The sequence below is a fragment of the Carlito syrichta genome, unplaced genomic scaffold (genome assembly GCF_000164805.1).
Source record: "Carlito syrichta isolate Samal-C Ts95f unplaced genomic scaffold, Tarsius_syrichta-2.0.1 Scaffold126511, whole genome shotgun sequence".
NCBI classification, from domain to species: domain Eukaryota; kingdom Metazoa; phylum Chordata; class Mammalia; order Primates; family Tarsiidae; genus Carlito; species Carlito syrichta.
Window position 1 is genome coordinate 68,534 of NW_007070607.1, and position 19,640 is coordinate 88,173.

The following is a 19,640-nucleotide window of genomic DNA, read 5'->3' on the forward strand; positions in this document are numbered from 1 at the left end:
TTGGCTCATTTATGTAATACCATCTCTCCGTGGCACGTCCCTCTTTCTGCATGAAGCTGCTGTTTCTGCTCAGCCATTTGACATTTCAGGCAGCTCTTGGGTTTCTTTCTCTCTCTTTTTTTTTTTACTTGCCTTTCTTTTGTTCAGTTTTTATTTTATTTATTTGTTTTTTAATTTTTATTATAAAGACATGGGGAACAATTCAGGGTTAGGTATACAAACATTGATCATGCAGGTATTGCTGTTGATGAGGTATGCCCCTCCCTCCCCTAGCAGTTCTAATCATCTCCACATGGCAAACCCAGCCCCTCCTCCTCCTCCAATCCCATCATTTATTGCCTCTGCAAGGGCTTCAAACAAAGCTGAGGTTGTGATGCTCAGACTTTCATTTCGTCTCTGCTGGTCATGTCCTGCCTGGGTTCCTGTCCTTATTTGTGTGCCTTCTCTGGTCTCTAGGTGGTATCCTGCACCCTGGCTCTCTCCTCCTTCATTTTTTTGTTGCCTTAACAGCAGTTATCTCAATCTTGTTCACTACCTGCATTTTCCCCTTTTGTTCTGCTAAATTGTGGCTAAATGAAAACACAGACCTCATCAGCTTTGTTCAACTCTGAGTCTGCAGTACTTGGAACAGTGCCTGACACACTGTAGGTGCACAGTTGTTGGATGAATGAATCAATAACGGCCATGTAGTGGAAATCTCTGAGGAATGAAGTGTATGTTTTTTCAAAGTCATTTATTCAAAGCAATAATATTCATGAATAAGTTACAGAAAATTTGTTTTCAACTACAAATTGATTATTAAACTCCATTTTTCCTACATTTAAATAGCTAATCCTCATGCAGAGATCACTTTATAATTAGCTTTGATTTGGGGGTCAAAGCAGTTGCTCATATCAGTAGTTATCCAAGAACGGTGATCATGTCATGAATGTTCACAGATCATCTATTTTTTGACACATGACTTTGAAGACAGGAAAACACTTCTTACGTTTCGTCAATGTCAAACAAATATTTTTTTTCTTTTTTTAATTGACAACTTTGTGAGATATAACTGATATACAAAAGAACTGCACATATGTTTTAGTTCATTTGTGTGGCAAAAACAAAATATCTGAGAATGAGTAATTTAGAACTAATAGAAATTTATTTCTCACAGTTCTGGAGGCTGGGAAGTCCCAGATCAACGTGCCAACATGTTCAATGTCTGGTGAGGATTGCTTTCTGCATCCAAGATGGCGCCTTGAATACTGCTGTCCACAGAAGGCATCAACGCTATGTCCTCACATGACAGAATGGGCAGAAGAGGTGAGCTTGCCCCTTCAAGCTCTTTTATAAGGCACTAATGGTCTCATGATCTAATCACCTCCTAAAATGCCCTACCCCATAATATCGTTGCATTGGGGAATAAGTTTCAACATGAATTGTGGAGAGGATATGAACAAACCACAATAACATATTTAATGTGCACAATTTGATGAGTTTTGACATATGCATGCACCTGTGAAACCAATCACTCTTTGGAAAAATATTCCTTGGAAATATTCTTCACACTAGCCTTAGTATAAACAAGCATACACTGGAGCTCAGAGCAACTGGTGTGTGTGTATGCAATAAATTTAAATTCAACCAATCTAACCCAGAGCCTACTTAGTCTTGACACTAGTCATATAAATAATCTTTCTAGATTTGCACTGTCCAAATTCAGTAGCCACTAATTCCAGGTAGCTATCAAGCACTTGTATGAATGAAGATGACACTGGATTATAAAGATGTATTATGGATATGTTAGGTTAAGTAGACTATATTATTAAAATTAATCTCATGTGTGCTGTTTTTATTTTTTTAATGCGGCCACCAGAAAAGTTTAAATTACATATGGGATTCACATTGCATTTCTGTAGGACAGTGCATGCATGCACACATTCAACAAATCAAGTACTTATTAAGTGCTTGGCAGACAATAGTGAAGAAAAAAAGCCAACTATCTCCTGTGAAAGAGCTTGTATTTTAGTAGTGGGGACAAAAATTTAGTAGGATGAATGAGCAAAATAAATAGCCTGGGAGATCGTGATCATTGTTTTTCAAAAGGCAACGAAAGGAATATTTAGTGGGAAGAGTTTGTGGTGAGAAAATGGTGTTTTGTAAAACCTGAAGGAATTTAAGGAGCAGTTATGTAGATATCTGAAGGAAAAGTAAATGTGAAAAAAGAGGAGATAGCAAGTGCCAAGGCACTGAGCAAAAGAATGCCTTCCTTCTTGGAAGAGCAGGGTGAGGACTAACACAGATGGAGGGAGGGAACTGGAGGAGGACGGGAGGAGAGACGTCCAAGCAGTGCTGGAGGTGTGCTGTGAAGGTCGCAGGGAAGCTTTAATGTTTCCTCTGGGTGACATAGGAAGCCTCGAATGACTTCTAACAGTGGAGCAAAATGACAAGACCTACATTTTAACAGGATCCCTCTGGCCGCCTTGTTGGGAGTAGACTCTTTTAAATAGGCAAGAGTAAGAAAGCTCTTGGAACAATCCAAGGAAGAGGTGATGGTGATAGTGGAGTGGTGAGACGTGGCTCAGTTCTCTATCCAATTCTCTAGACAAAGTCATTAACATGTGCCCAGATCATACTCCAGTTCTGAGGCTGTACGGTGTGTGATCTTAGCACCTGGCGTGATGGAGTTAATACTAACTGAAAACAGGAAGATGATAGACAGAGCAGTTTGGGTGGGGGAACACTTCTGGAATGTTTAACTCCCTCTGAATAGAGGGTAAGGACTTGGAAAACTTACAGGTAGATGAAATAAGAAATAAGAACCTTTCCCTATGATCAACGTAGAAAGGGCCAGCGAGGAAATTTTCCTAAGTATAGGGCAGTCGTGTGGAAAAAACAGGAGTTTAGTTTGGGGTAAGTTAAGTTTGAGGTGCTTATTAGATATCCAGTTGAGGAGTTTAGTAGACAGCTAGATATACACATCCAGAGTTTGGTGATTATCTAGCTAAAAACAACAACAATAAGAAGAAACACAGGTACAGAGTCCCAAGAAGAGATGTGGACAATAGATACAAATTTGGGTGACAATCGGCATATCAACAGCTCATCAGTTATTAACATGGGATAAATCTACGAACCCGTGGGAATTCAGAGAGTGAAGGCACCCTGATGAGAAAACAAATTATACACTTATCATTATTAGCCACTAACTGAAATTTAGCATATCCTTTTTTTGTAACACTGGTACAAATTACCCAGTTTTAGAAGAGTTTGTGGTTTGGGCATTGATAGAAATCACAGATATTTTCATACTACATTACAGATGTTATAATTTCTTGAAATAAAATTTATGCTCATTACAAACCCAAAATACCATGATTATTTAGATCCCTGCTAGATTTTGTTATTGAATGTGTTGATAAAGCACACATATTATTACTGAACCTTTTAAAAATTATTTAGTAAATATATTCAATAAGGTAGTCTCTTATAAATCCTATATATTGCATTGCATTTTAAAATGTTATTTTGAAAAAGAAGCTCATAGGTTTTACTAGTCCATCAAGTGAGTTTATGGCATAAAAACTGTTCAATACCCATGAGAGGGGAAACATTTTAAACATTGAGACATGGGAACATTACCTCAGTGGCAAGTATATGTAGAAAACTAAGTACCAGGACCTGGCCGGTCACAGTGGCTCACACCTATAATCCCAACACTCTCGGGGGCCAAAGTCATCAGGTGAGATTTGGATGTCTGAGAAGAGAGGAGAAAGAATGAAACTGTCCTCTGCAGAACCAAAAGGTGATGATCTCCAAACATAGCATGCTGGCCAAGCAGCATGCATGGCTGGTTTGATGTTAGTAAAAGTGATGCAAGAAACACACATCACTGTGTGCTTCCAGCTATGTTCGAGAAGCTCAGATTATTCCACTAATCAAGAAAGGGAAGAGGGAGTTGAAGTTACAGGCAATGGAGCAATTTCAGTAATTGGACCTGGAAGCTAAGGAGCAAAGTTCTTACTTGAGAAGCGAGGATATGAGACAAGTGAGGGACAGTGAATGTTAGGACCCCTGAGGGTATTGGGGTTACTGACATGTCAAAACCAGGATACCAAAGAAAAGAGTTATGAAGGTAGGAGATGGGAGAGATGCGGAGATTATAGTTATTGAACGACAAAGGAGTGATGGACTGAGATGAAGGAGGAGATTATTAGTAAGTGAAAGTCAAAGAACTGCGAGGGCACATAGGTATTGAAATCCCCCAAAATTAAGACAGGAATATTGGAGAGAAGGCCATTGGCTTGCTAAGCTATGGTGTGGCTGTGTGCTCTTTGAGCTATGGCCAAACCATGCCATGTTCCTGATTTTGGCCCTCTTCCCTACCTTGGGGAGGTGAATCTTCTCTTTCCCTCGCTCTCTAATTTACTTTTAAATAAACTATATTTTCTAATTTAACCTCTGTGCAATTCTTTGCATCTTTCATGTGGCATCGGATCACACACCGGACACTCACACCCCCAGGGGGCCTGACCTAACATTCTGGAGGCCCCTCTGGGAGTGTGTAACCCCAACATTTTTGGAGGAGGCTCCACCGAGATCTGCGCTCTCTCTCTCTCTCTCTCTCTCTCTCTCTCTCTCTCATTCTCCTCTCCCAGCAAGATCTGCAATTTTAAAAAGAGAAAGAAATATTGGAGAGAGCGAGCCGGGAGCTAAAATGTTTAAGGAAGGGGGAAAAAAGAGCAATAGCTGTGATGAGGAGAGGGACACAGGCAACTGCCCCAAAAGGACAACACTTGGGCTGGTTTAGCTGCTGTGTGTGCAGAGTTTGAATGGATGAGATGTGACAACCTCAACCACTTCATTCAGCCACACACCAGCCAGCTGTTCCCTCTGTATAAACTCGGTCTCATGGATTGAAGCAATCTGAACCCAACCAGCATTCTTTCCTGTGGCATATCAGCTGCCTGAAGCCTATAAAACTCTGACTGCTAAAAGATGCTGTGATGCAGCCTTTCACTTATTTCACAAACACATGCACAAATCCATGGAATAAAATGAACAATTAGCTCATCCAGGATTGGTGGGGAAAAAAGCATAGACTTTCCCAAACCCTGTGAAGTGTTTCTCAAGCCACATTTCTACATGCCTGACAATGACTGGAGAAAAGTGTTCATTATTTTCACATGAAACATTTTCAAAACCTCCTCATGGAATCATTGTTGCATAGCCTTTAATTATTCATCTCTTTGTGCCAGTTACAAGCCTGGCCAGGGTGACACCATGCCAACACTCTCACCCACCGCTTCTCTCTCCAAATTTGGAATATCCATTTCTCAAGCCCTAAAGCACCCATGCTTACCCTAAGTTAACAGTCAATGGAAGAGGAGTTCTATTCAAAAATCAGGAAGCAATTGAATTCCACATGACAAATAACTCCGATAGTTATTTTTAAAAGGCATTCTCAAAAAATGAAGCGCAGACCATACATACTTATTTAGAAATACCCATCACATTCTATCTTTAAGGTCTCAGCACGCATTGCTCGGCCTACCTAGAGTCATCCCTCCTCAGACATCTGCTTGGCTCATTTCTTAACTTTATTCAGGTCACTAATCAAATGTTATGTCACCAGAGATGCCTGTACTGGCAACCTTGTCTACAATGCCCCTCTTATCTAATGCTCCCATCCCCTATTGAACCTGCTTCATTTTTCTTTATCTGGGACTGTGTCAGCTTTGGTCTGAACACCAAATGCCCAGAACCATGGATCCAGCAAAAACCAGGCACTCAATAAATATTTCTGGAAAGAATGAACAGATGTGTACACGACTGAAAAAAATGCAAGAAAAAATGTCATCCTGAAGAAAGAAAAGTTTTAGAAATGTTTTCAGTTAATAATAAGAAAGCAATAGTTTAAAATACATTTCCTGCAAGCTTAAATCACAGAAGAAGGTAAAATAACACTTTCTATTCAGAAGAGAATTCCACTTAGCTAGGGAAACACAAAGAAGAAATGTCAGTCCAGAGGAAAATTGTATTTGAAAGGTAAGTACTCGAAAACCAGTCTTATAATGGAACTGTTTCATCCAGCACATTGCATGCTTGACAAAGTAGTTTCATTAGTGTGATTTATGTAACAGTGGGTTCAAGCACGTCAAGATACACACATATTAAACATAACAACTACACAAATATGTACACAGATATTCATCTTGTCTAGTTCTGAGAAATAGGTAAGTCTTTCTTCTGGCTGATAATTGCATTGGTATTTATGGGAATTGCTATGTTAAGTTCCATGAGGTATTCCTTGCCAAAGGATCAATTTAATGTTCTGCCCTAAGGAGCATCAATCGTCTGAATGATTTCCTCCTTATAGATTCAGGCAACGTGAGACAGCATTTTCAGATATTCCTGGCTGAATTCCAGCCCAGTATTCACAAATTCATTGATTTGGTTGGGGGAATGAGGAAGGAGGCTGAGGCTGAGTGAAGGGAGGGCTAAACTCAGAGGCCAAAGTGAATTAGCTGAAGAATGATTTTCATTTGTAGTCCAGACCTACAAACAAATATAGCAAGAGCTCCGTTTCAGAAAATGCACACTTCCCGATGGCTTATTTTCCATTTTACCTGTTAAAGGATGAAACTCTGCTAGCTGAGAGATATTATTATGCATAGACATTTGTCTGTCTATTCATGTCTAAATATGCATTGCAAACTAGTGGCCACTTTCACTCAAACCCAAGATTTGGTTTCATTTTTTTTATTCCAGAACCTTGAGCATCTCCCTGAGCAGAAATCTACAAGTGCTCTGGAATTCTTTTCTTTGGTTTGGGCAACCTGAAAGGTAAGTTTCATAAAAGTCAGAAGGAAAAAATATTCACGACTATTCAAGACATCATGTCCAACCAGCTACCTGGGTTAACCTATTTGTACACTTTCATTAAGATGTTTCTTTCTTAAGAGACTCATAACTTGTTTTTAAGATTTAATCCACATTCCTGACACACAGCCCTGTGGTGAACTTCTAATCCTGCCTAAGTGTTGAAAGAACTACATATACAATTTTAATTTGAAAGAACTTGAAGTTGACCTTTTCCTGTCTCAAATACAGCCCACAATCTTTGAATACTAGGAGACTTAGAACAAAGAAAAGGAGTAAAATATATGTCTAGCATTTTGGATAATCTGGGAGATTTATCTTCTGTATCCTGAAAGGGGTCACTAGCTTTCATTCATTCATCCACTTATTCATTCACCCTTCCTTCATGAGTGAACTAGGAACTGAAACAGAACAATCATCAGGAATGACTCCCCATCTGATTTTCTCGAATGCCCTCTCATCCTGGGAGACACAGCCTCTTACCTTTGTGATTTGCAGAAACTGAGTGTTTCACATTCACTTAGTCAATGTCTCAGAGAGGGATCATCACCTAACTTCAAGAAGCAGACATTCGTTCAGGCTTATTATACAAGTGAATGCATAATGGTCCCTTGAAGAGGATGCTGTCTTTATTTTCTAGGGTATTTCAGGATGTCTATGGATGATGTTCACTAAGTATATTCAAGACCTTTATGGACTAATTTCATTACACTACCGTAGACCCAGGAAATGGTTCTTCTCCAAAGGGTCAGATGTACTATGGCATCTGATGTGTTCTTTACCTTCTACCATGAATAATTTATCAGAAAGCATTCTCAAATTCTGAACAACACAAATACAGAATGAATTATTAACACGAGCTTCCCCAACCTAATCATTTTCTCTTCCTTTTCGACTTTATTGTCTTCACTCCTCTTGTCATGACTCAGTAGAAGAGTCTCTATTCTGGACTCTTCTGTCAAACAACAGTGCATTTGAAACATTTGTATCTTGTTCCTTTACCTATAAAGGGAATGGTTGGGTAAAATGATGTTATGGCCTGTTTGCTTTGATAGTTTATCACTTTGACATCAAGATTTAGAAGCAGGAGTGATTCTTGTCTCTCCCAGTGCAATCCAGCTGCTTTTCTGAATGAGGCATTGAGAGATTTCCATCCGGTGTTAGGTGCAGATCAATACTTGGAATGTAAGCATAAGTTTTCAAACTGGCTGATAGCATAGTAATGTATCCAAGTCATTGGTAGCACTTGTTCAAAACTGAAAGAAGATAAGAAGAAAATCAAGCAGAATATGGAAGTTATGGTGTGCTCATCAGTGAGTCCTCCGAAATAGAATTCTCCCATTCATTCCCCTGTTCCTTCACTGCATCTCCCAGCAGACATCAGGCTTCTCCTTTTATGTCACAAGTGCTCACCTAGTTTATGTGTTTTGCCTTTTTTTCCCCTTCTTGTCACTTTTCATCTTCATCATTCCTCCCTCCTCACCACCAGCCCACACTGTCCTTTTCCTTTTCTGCTACCAACCAATCATTATCTTTCCCCATCTGAAAAGGAACTGAAAGACAGTGGAGAAAGAGAGAGAGAGAGAAAAAAAAAAAAAGAGGTGGGCACTGACTGGTAGAAACAGAAGCACAATTAAGAGCAGGAAGTGACTGTCATGTACTCACTTGCCCTGCTTCTCCTTATTCCTGGTACAAGAACTTTTTTATTGGGATGACGTGCACTGTGGGTCTCGTGGGCACTTGATATTGCTGGTGAAACTTGATATTGCTGGTGAATGTCTAGCCTCAGTGCCCCTTGTAATGAGAGAACAGTCTAGCAGGGTGCGGTGCCTTTGGGGAGCCAGGAGTCTGGGATTCTGCAGGGGCTGCTATGGAGTCAGCAATCTGTCAAAGCACCTGGAGAAGAAGGAACAGGGAAAGGTGGGGTGAGATAAAGAGGGCAAGAGAGGGAAGTAAAAGAGAAGAGCAAGAGGATGTGAGTTGGGATCTGACACTACTTACATCTAACTCAGTACGTTTTGCCCAGGAATATTTGACCACTCAGTACACTTCACCCAGGAATACTTGGCCTGGTCTGAAGGTAGATGACATCAGATCTCGAAGATTATTTTCTATTTAGGACCTTGAAGAAATAATTACATTCGTAAAAATTATGGTGATGGTCTAATTAATTGATCCTGAATAACAGAAAATAATGGTATGTTGTAAAATGTGTAACTGGGAAACACTACACCTGAGGTATGTAAGATTTCACTAATAGTTGTGTAGAGGATAATGAAGCTTAGAATAAACCTTGTTCATTTGGATTCAACATGTATTGTAAGCATATTATGTACCAGGCCCCAGAGGAATAAAGAATGAAGAAGACATGATTCCTACCCTTGAGAAGCTGAGCATTCTAGTAGGTAGGGTATTAGTCAATTTCACTGGTTGCCAGCAACATACACTATTCTCACTATTTTCAACAAATAATGTTTAAGAAGGTTTACTGGGTAGCTCAAAGAATCACTAGAATAGCAAACCACTCACACTAGAACTAAGAGAGCCCATCCCTGACAAAGGCATGTTGAGAAGTAATCTGACTGGGCCAATCCCTGTGACAGAGCTGGTGCCTCTGGACACCGCTGCAGCGGTCATCTCTAGCTGCCACCATTATGGCCACCACCACTGGGCAGCAGACGAATTCTGAATCCCCACTATGACTAACCCTGGATCCAACCTAGTGAGTTTCAGCCCTAGGGCTTCAGCCAACTCTCAGAGCAGGGCCTGCCCCCTGAGTAAAGAGGAAATGAACGCTGTCAGGCAAAAAAAACTAAAAAAGGATAAATGTGCTAAATGACATAGACACATCAGTACGAAGTGCACAGTACTATTATGGCAAAGAAAAGGCCATGACCAAGGGGGTCAGAAAGCTTCCAAGGGGAAGTTGAGCTTAAATGAACAGGAGGAGGTAACATGAGAAGAAACACAAAGACATTGGTCAAGATGGTAAACTTGGACATCGGCAAGTGTTTCATGTTGCCAGGGAAGAGGTTTTCAATCTCGGCTTCCTATTAGAAGTTGCCCAGGGGACGTTGCTGGGGACTAGTTCAGGAAACCCCCAGACTGATCACATCAGGGTCTTCGGTGGTGGGGGCCAGGCACCAAGTGTTTCCACCATGCAGCCACAGTTGAGCTGCACGAAGAAAGGACCAAAAATGCTTCTCCCCTGCAATGAATGGAGGGACTTCTCTCTCCATCTCATGTAAGTGTTCTCGTCTCTCTCCACCCTCATCATCATGTTCCAGGATAATTTTTGTCTTGGTTTTTTCCCCCTGGAGAAAGTCAAGCCAGATTACAAATTACAAGTATAATTTTAGAAGTGAGCAAAAGGGAGAAAAAAATTAATTGATTTTGAAATACATTCCACTTTGGAATTGAAGAGGATTTTTAGGAGCGAAGAGAGAATATTAGAAAGACTTTTTAATTGACACATATAAAGACCCAGTAAATAAACTAAAAGTAATATCAACCGGTGAAAAGAATTCTATATAATAATAACTTACAAGTTGTATCAGATATTCATGAGTTTTATCAATCTTCTTAAAGAGTATTTTATTAAATCCCACATAGAAAATTTCATTATGCTTTCTTGTCATGGAGCTCTCCAAGTTGAGGATTAAAATGTCTAATTTCAAATCTGCCATTGGAAAATATCCCACTGCGTCATGAAAATCACTAAGAACAAGTGTGAGTCATTCAGTCACACAGCACCATAAAGAAAACAACACAAGTTTAAGCTTTACCATCATGCAATATACTCATGTAATAAACCTACAAATACCTCCTGAATCTAAAATTTTAAAAAAAGAAAAAGAAATCATGCCAGCATGGTGGCTCACAATAGTAATCCCAGCACTTTGGAAAGCCAAGGTGGGAGGATCAATAGAGGCCAGGAGTTCAAGACCAACCTTGGAAACATAGTGGAACCTTGTCTCTACAAACAAAAAAGCATTTAATTAGCCAGTTGTGGTGACATGCGCCTATTGTTCCAGCTACTCAAGAGGCTGAGGCAGGAGGATTGCTTGAGCTCAGGAATCCAAGGCTGCAGTGAGCCATGATTGTGCCACTGCACTCCAGCCTGTGTGATAGAGCAAGACATTGTCTCTAAAACATCAAAACAAAACAAAACAAATCGCATTCAACTCTGCATATTTAAGAGGAATCAATACACAGCCATTGATATCATATCTCTCAGGGACCAACCATCCAGGTTTGCCCAGGACTGAGAGGGTTTTCAGGGATTAGGACTTTCACTGCTAAAACCCAGAAATCCTGGGCAAATCAAGATGAGTTGGCCATTCACTTTGTGAGCTTCTCCTGCCTTGCTCTTGGGAAAGAAGCAAAAGAAAACCGGAATCTCACCTGTCATCTGTGTAATGGCTTCCCCCCAGCTGATGTTAGAAGCAGCTAACTTGTGCAATTGCTGGCAATTGCTTACCTGCTGATACAAGGCACTCTCCAACACATTTGGGATGTTTGTGAGGTGTGGCTGATGTCACATCAGGGAGAACCTTATGTTGCCAGGTCGTCAACACTAACTTAAAGATTTCAACAGAAGGACTCTAAGACACTGTTTCAAACGGTCCCTCTGAAGCGCTGCTGTTTGCTTTTCATTCTCTCTCTCAAATCTCTGAGGACAAGAAAGCTGAAGAGTGGATGGCATTGATCATCCACTGGCCGGCACTATTGCCACGTGCTTTTCTGCAAGCAGTCTCTTCCCCTCTCTCTTACTTCAGGGTGATTGGGGTCCATTTCTTAGGCTTTTTGGCATGTACGGCCTTTTTCAGTTGTTTGTACTACCTTGATATTATCTCCATTCAAATCTTTCACTCATTGTGTTTCTGGAGCTAGAACTGGAGAGAGTGGAAAAAAATTCCAAAAGCCTAAAATGGAACCTATGCCTGGAATTTAGATCAGCACCTACACCCTGCTAGAAGGCTTCCAAAAGCCAGGAGCATTATGTCCACAGTCAGCCTTTATGATCCCCAAAATGTATGCATGTGGCGGTCTGTTTTGCACTTAATCCTGGGTCCAGTGAAGGACCACAAAGGAAAAGTCCTACCTTGCCAGCTGACACTGAAGAGTTTCAGCATTTTAGTGAGTTTTCACTCATTCTATTGATGCTACTATGACTCAAAAATGTTTAGAATTAGGCATATGACTCTGGGTAGTCATTAAAACCCATCATTTAGGATCTCAGCAGGAAACAACATACTCAAACTGGAGCATGGGAAGAGTTTAGCAAAGGGTCTGTTTACAAAGATGTGGGCAGAATTTTTGGTTTATGGAAACCAACAAAGGACATTGTTGTGCCACTGTAAGACCTAAAATGAGTAAGAGAAAGAAACAATTATTAGATCCCTGAGAGAAAGTGATAAGGGCCACCTGTCAGGAGTGGTGGCCTTCAGCAGGGGCATAAACCAACCATGGTGACTTGGCAGGGAGAAGGTTGGAGGAATAAATGCCTGTACTCCCTTCCCTGCTCCTCTGTCTCCTAGTAATTCCCACACTCCTTTCTTTTGGTCAAAGTGACCCAGAAGTCAGAGGTCGAGAGACTCAGTGATGCAGCCCACACAGATCATCTTCCAGGGTGCAGAGAAGAGAGTGGTCCTAGAAGAGCAAAAAGATCCACACTGCTATTCTTTCCCTATTATCACTATTTCTGGATACCCTGGAAAATTGTACTTTCCCACTCTTGACAGGCAAGAAGGAATCTTGAGAGTCAACTTAGTCCAATCTCTTTAACTAGAATGTGAGCTCAAGGAGGGCAAAAATTTTTTTCTGTATCCCCAATCCCCAGGATGATGCCTGGCACATAATAAGTGCTCAATAAATGTTTGCTGAATGAACGGCTAAGATCATACTACTAGTTAGTATCAACTGTGAGTAAAATCCAAATGTCCCAGCTCTCAATCCTGCACTTTTTCCTTTATTTGTGTGTGTGTGTTTGGTGTGAGTATAACATAGGTTTTGAGCAGATTTTGCACAATTGTTGAAAGATTTGTATGGATTCATTCATATTGCTTGACCCAAGTTCCTTTGAGACAATGACAGGCCTCTCTTATTTTTTGTTGATTCTTCCTAAGTCATATATGTCCAATGACTTCAATGCTCACCCCTGTGCAACCAACTCCCAGGCATTTTTCCCTAGTTTTCAAATTTCTTGGGACCATGAGCACCTGAATTTTCCTCCGGTGCAGAGGTTGTCACCCGTGACTGCACATTGCAATCACTGTCGCTTTTACAAAATACCAGTATCCAGCTCCACCCCAGAGATGCCGATTAAGTAGGTCTGGCTAGGGCACAGACACTGAAATTTTTTTTAACAACTTAGTAAATTTCAATGTGTGTCAGAGTTAAGAAACACAGCTTCTAAATGGTCATAAAGTCGGAAATAATAGACACTGCAGACTCTAAAAGAAGGGAGGTGGGGAAGGGTGTTAGGGTTCAGAAATTACCTATTGGATACAATATGCACTGTTTTGGAATGGATCACTGGAAGCCTAATCCCTACCACTACACCATAGGTTCATGTAGCAAATATGCATTTGAACCCCCTGAATCTTAAATTTAAAAAAAAAAAGAAACGCAGCTCCAATACGTTTAACTCTGCATGTCCAAAGTGGAATCCCCACAGCAAAGTGGAGTTTTCCTTGATTTTTCCGTTTGTTTGATAAATTCACTATTTCCCAGTTGCTCATAACGAAAACCTTGGAGTTCTGTTTGCCTTCTTCTCCTACCCTCCCCCAGGCAACTGTGGCTAAGTCATGAAGCTGTATCTTCGCGTGATTTCCCCAATCCATCTTCCATGTTCACTCTTGACCCTGAATTTAGTCCAGTGGCAGGGCAGAGTGGATGTTCTTGAAGCCTCTGGAAGTGCCCAGCCCCTAGCCTCTGCACATATGGATTTTAAGGGGATGTTGCCAGTATTCACCCTATGCCCAATTATAGTCAAACAATAATTATTCCATTATCAGCAGCCTTACAAGGAGATATTATTATCCCCATGCTACTTAAAAGCTTCCAGTAAGACATGTGGTAAAATCAAAACAGTTATTTTGCCAAGGTGGCAGAATCATGAGTACTTTTTTTTCTTTCCTCTGTTCCCCTTATTGAGGTTAAATTGTCATTTGTTCATAGAAAAAGAATAGACTCAGTAAGAAACTCAAGAACTGATCTCATCCATCACAGAGTAACAGACCAAATGTCAAACCTATGGAAGATAAATGTTTAATTATATCCCCCAGACTTTAAATACAAAACCCCAGGAATATTAGCAACAATATCCCCCAGGCTGTCACTCCTGCCAAGAAAGTAATCAGCTCACTAAGGTCAGGAGCCCTGTCCAGATATTTACCTTACAGTGACGTACAAGACCCTACCGGACTCATCTTCAGAACTCCCTTCATTTTCACACTAGCTCATTTGTCTAGCCTAGATACATCAGCTTCTGACTGTTTAATATTTTCTTAAATATGCCTGAATCGGTCAGGCCTGGTGGTTCAAGCCTGTAATCCCAGTACTTTAGGAGGCCGAGGTGAGGGGATTGCCTGAATCCACGGGTTCAAGAACAACCTGGGCAACTTGGCAAGACCTCATCTCCACAATAAATCAAAAAATTAGCCAGGCATGGTAGCTCACACCTATAGTTCCAGCTACTTGGAAGGTTGAGGTGGAAGGATCGCCTGAGCCCAACAGGTCAACACTGGGGTAGCTGTGAAGGTGCCACTGCACTCCAGTTTGGGCAACAGAATGAGACTCCAACTCAAAAAAAATTTTTTTTAAATAAACTAAACATGTCTGACTTACTGAGCAAAGACATTTGCCCTTGCAGCTTCTTCCACCTGGCAAACTTTCCCCAGTAGCCTCGAGTTTCTAACCTCCTTAGTCTTTGCTTCAATGACCCCCTCTCAACGAGACCTTCCCTGATTGACCTATCTGAAACCATCTCCCCACCCCACTCTCCATCTCTTTTCTGTCCTGTCTCTCTGGGGCACTTACCACCATTTAACATTGGCTGAATCAGGGCAAACCCTTCTGGAAGGCTCATTACATGCTGGGCCTGTTCTAAGAGATCTACACATACTATCCCACTTAACCTTCACAGAAGCAAAGCAGAGTGGGTCCCCTATTGATCCCAACTCATGGATGAGGAAACTGAGCCACAGAGAAATCAAATAGCTTGCCCAAGCTTACAGAATAGCTAAGCGGTAGAGTCAGGACTGAAGCACCACCAGGCAGTCTGCCTAGAGAGTCTGCAGTCTCACCAACCGTGTTTTCATTACTAACCTACTTATTTTGTTTGCTTTGAGCCCTCTCCCTGCCTTAATGTAAGCCGCATAAGGGGAGGAATTGGGGCATTTGTAAAATTGCTGTATCCCCAATGCTCAGCATAGTGCCTGACCCATAGTAGGTGTCTAATGTATTTGCCAAATTAATTAGTTCAGTAGTTAACTAATATACATCTCTATTACCCACTTCAGCCACTGGTAAATTCCTACATACCTGTTACATGCCAAGTAAATATTTTTAACATGAAGTAAATCCCTAACAGACATTTCCCTAACCATATCCTCCCATTCCTCAGCTCTGAGAAGAAGCATGGAAGCAGATGTTAGAACAGAACTCTTTGTACCTGTCTGTTGACCAAGGCCTCAAAAGCCAAGAACACAAGAGTAAGTGCCAAGGGTCCCTCATTCCCAAACCAGGCACTTGGCCAGTGATGCAGGACAAGCAAAGAAGGCTTGAGACTCTTTCCCAAAGCCAGACAAGCATTAGAGTCCTCCTCCTCCTCCTCCTCCTCCTCCTCCTCCCCCCCCCTTTCTCCTCCTCCTCTTCTTCTTCTTCTTCTTCTTCCCTCCTCTCTATCACCCAGGCTGGAGCGCCGTGGCACAATCATAGCTCAGTGTAGAGGCTGCCTTCTACTTTGAAATCTGATAGGCACCTCTCAGTTCCAGAAGCCGAACTTGATAGCAAGGTCTGGTTCTGAAAGACATGTGTCAGATCGCATGTCTTCCTCTGGGCCAGGCCTGAAGAACAGGCAGGAACCCTTAGTCTCAGAGTTGTGCAACCATCTCAGCCTGGGAGCTGGGAAACCCAAGTGAATGGCAGTCGTCCTTCTCCCTGACTTTCTTTCTTTCTTTCTTTTCTAATTTTTTATTTTAAAGATGTGGGGTACAATTCAGGGTTAGGTATACAGATGTTCATTATGCAGGTGCCCTTGTTGATGAGGTGTGCTACTCCTTTCCCTGGCAGATCTCCCTTTCAGTACACACACACACACACACACACACACACACACATGCACAAGTGTCATACTCTGCCCCTCCAAGCTTTCTTTTCTTTAGCTCAGCTGGCCAGAAAGCCATTTGAGCTGAATTTTTAGGATCCATACATAGTCTCTATGAAAGGGTTCTCCAGTCCTCACCCCCAGGACAACACCTGACATAAAAGTACCTGATGCCCCAGTCTTAGTTAATATACAAGGACACGCAACTTGCTATGAACGATGCTTAAATTCCCATTCACCCTATTTGTCCATGCCCAGCCTCACACAGGCCCCCAGGCTAGAGGTCCCATCCCAATGAAGACAAAAATCATGATGAAGACCACAGTCGCATTACTGCAATGCCCGCCACCCCTTGGAATTAAGCAAGGTCAAAACACCAAGTCACAATGCCTCCAGCCTCCTTATTAACATACTTAGTTAGCAGCAAAGCTTCTTCAGCCATGCCTTGTCTAACCTTTGCAGAAGAGCTGAGATTGAATAACCAGGCAGCCTGCCCTTCCCCAGTGCAACTCTCCAGATACAGTCTCTATCTCTGGGCAGCGGCCCACCTGCCTCACCATCTGTCAAGCTGGCCCTCTGCCCAAGGGGGAAAATGGGCCCATGTGTTTTTTGCAACCAGCAAAGGCACCCAGAAAGACCAGGTTTTGCTAGATCGGCGGCCAGGCAGTTTCACATTGCACTCCTCTTTCTGGAAGCCCTTCCCAATCACACCTGTTGACAAATAGAAGAATCTGGGCATCCCATAGCATAATTAGGGAGGACTCACCAGCAAGGGAGGCTGGTACAGCAATTAGTCCTGAGAACAGCCTCTACGGTTCTTCCTGAGCCTGATGCCCGCTGGAAGTAAGACTTCAGAACACCCAGCTCCATTTGTGTGGCAGCTGTTACAGGATCCAAAATTCACCTGAGAAGAATATGCCAATAGCGGAATCACTGGACCAAGCTGACCTGGCTGTCTCCTTGCAAGCTCTGGCGGCACATCTGAATAATGGAAATAGCTGGAACACAGTGTGGGTGACAGGACTGTGTGGTTACTTTAATTGCCAATTTGCTTCATGTATAACAGCTCAAATGAGGGAAAATCAGTGTGTGGAAATGACACTGCCCCAGACACCCAATTAGCCGCATTCCTATCTATTTGGCTTCTATCTCAGGGCAAAATGTTTGCTATTTGATGAGGGAGAGGTCTACGAGGTAAGAGGGATGAAGAGAGGACAATTAATGAAACAGACCAATCTGCAATCAAATAGGGATGATGATAGGCTTGTTCCTCTGCATTTTAAAATAAGGACAGAGAGAAACCTATATTTTCTGGGATACTTTGTACTTCAACAAAACATCCATGGTGGTCACTACAACCCAAAAAACTAAGCAGGTAGCATGTATAGAACACTGAATAGAAACTTACCCTTTCCCACAGTTGGAGAGGAAAGAGTCAAGGTGTTTCAATGTCATTCTTGCAAAAACACCCAGGGTCAATTCAGAGGTGCTGGAAACAGGGTCGAGTAACAGTCACCCCAGGCATTAATTCCTCTGTGAGGGAGACTGCAGTGAACGCAGCTCAGCAGATTTATGGTCCCACCCATGAACAGTCCATCTAGAAAACCAGTTAGGCCAATAGCACAAGACCAGGCCCCCAACGTGCCCTTGGCTTTGCTCTTTTCTGAAGCCACAGGAGGTAACCCACACCCTAGTCAATCCTGTGTGAATCCTTACTTACATCACATAGGGAAATTACTTTTTTTTTAAGAGTGGCAGACATAACTCCCCATGACCTCCTTCCCAAATGCCGGTGGGTCAGTGGAGTTGGCGTCTGTACAAAGGGCCTGGATTATTTTTAGGGAATACTAGAGCAGAGGAAGATCTGATTCAACATTTGCATTATCCAGACCACTGCACTTTAGAGCACTCTTGATCCTGCAGCTATTTTCTACTTCCTTTTCCTGTTATGTACTTTCAAGATACTAATTTATTTATTTGTGCTTCGGTGAGACTTAAGTTTCTGATGGTCAATAAACTGACATTGCTGTTAAATGATGCAAGCTCTCTGCCGGGGAGCACTGCCAACCTGGGGAGGGAGGGCTCTTCTCTCCAAGTGCAAGAAATTCTTTTCCCATTCCGTGGATGAATTCCTGGTCACAGGCTTAATTGTGTATGGCACAGACTACTGTCCACAGATTGCTGAGTCGAGACCATGCAATTTACTTTCTTTCGGGTTTCTGAGAAATCTGACTAAAGCCAAGACATTGAAGGCCACTAAACATATTTCCAACCATCAAACAGGCCAGGAAATCATTTATTCCTTTCACTGAACTTCTCTTCACAAAACAAAATATTCACAAAATAGACATAAGTATAGATGATGAAATAACATTGATTTTCCAAGTCCAGTTTCCCTACTTGAAAACATGTTCATACTCAAACAGAAATGATGCATTATTGGGGCATAATATCACAATCTCTCTCCTTAAGAAAAAGAGGTTTTGCACCACCAGTAGACTTTCTACATTATGTTTTGGATCTTGAATTGAAAAGGAATATCCTGATGGGAAGGAAGTGGCTGCACAGAGTTAGGAAATACCTTGTTTCTAAACCCCCGTCCTCTCCCGCCCCTTGAGTCACATCTGAATTCTTCAGCCTCACTTGGGTGTCTCTGTAGGACTAGACTTCTTCAAAGGAATCTCTACCAATAGCCTTCCTTATTCTGACCACATTCACTGCCTTACTTTCTTGCCATAGGCCTTTAATTACCTTGCCCCCAAACAGTTTTAACATACCTTTCTTATTTATTCTGATCATTACAGCTTGCTCATGGAACAGCAGCTCAGATGAGCCCTTTGGTGCTTGTTCCTCCTGCAATCTCTGCCCAAATTCAGCATGGATGATTCACACTACTTTGCTTACAGATACAGTATTTGGATTAGTCTTGTATCTGTGCTGTACACATGCATGTGTGTGTGTTTGTGTGTGTGTGTGGGTGTCCTAGTCAGTTCAGACTGCTATAACAAAAATACCATAGACTGGGTAGCTTATAAATGAGAGACATTTGTTTCTCACAGTTCTGGAGGCCAGGAAGTCCTAAACCAAGCCTCTGACAGATTCAGTGTCTGATGAGAACCTGGTTCATAGATGGTGCCATCTTCCTGTATCCTCACATGGTGGAGGAGTCAGGAAACTCCCTGGGACCTCTTTTTTAAGGGCACTGATTTTCAGGACTCTGCTTGCATGACCTAGTCACTTCCCAAAGATCCTACTTCCTAATACTATCACCTTCAAGGTAGAATTTCAGCATACGAACTTTAGGGAGACCTAAACATTCCTACCATGATTGCATGGTGTGTGTGTGTGTGTGTGTGTGTGTGTGTGTGTGTGTGTGTGTGCGCGCGCGCGTGCGCACCTGTATGATGTTTCTCCACCTAGACCTGCAGATTCAGGAATCATTTAT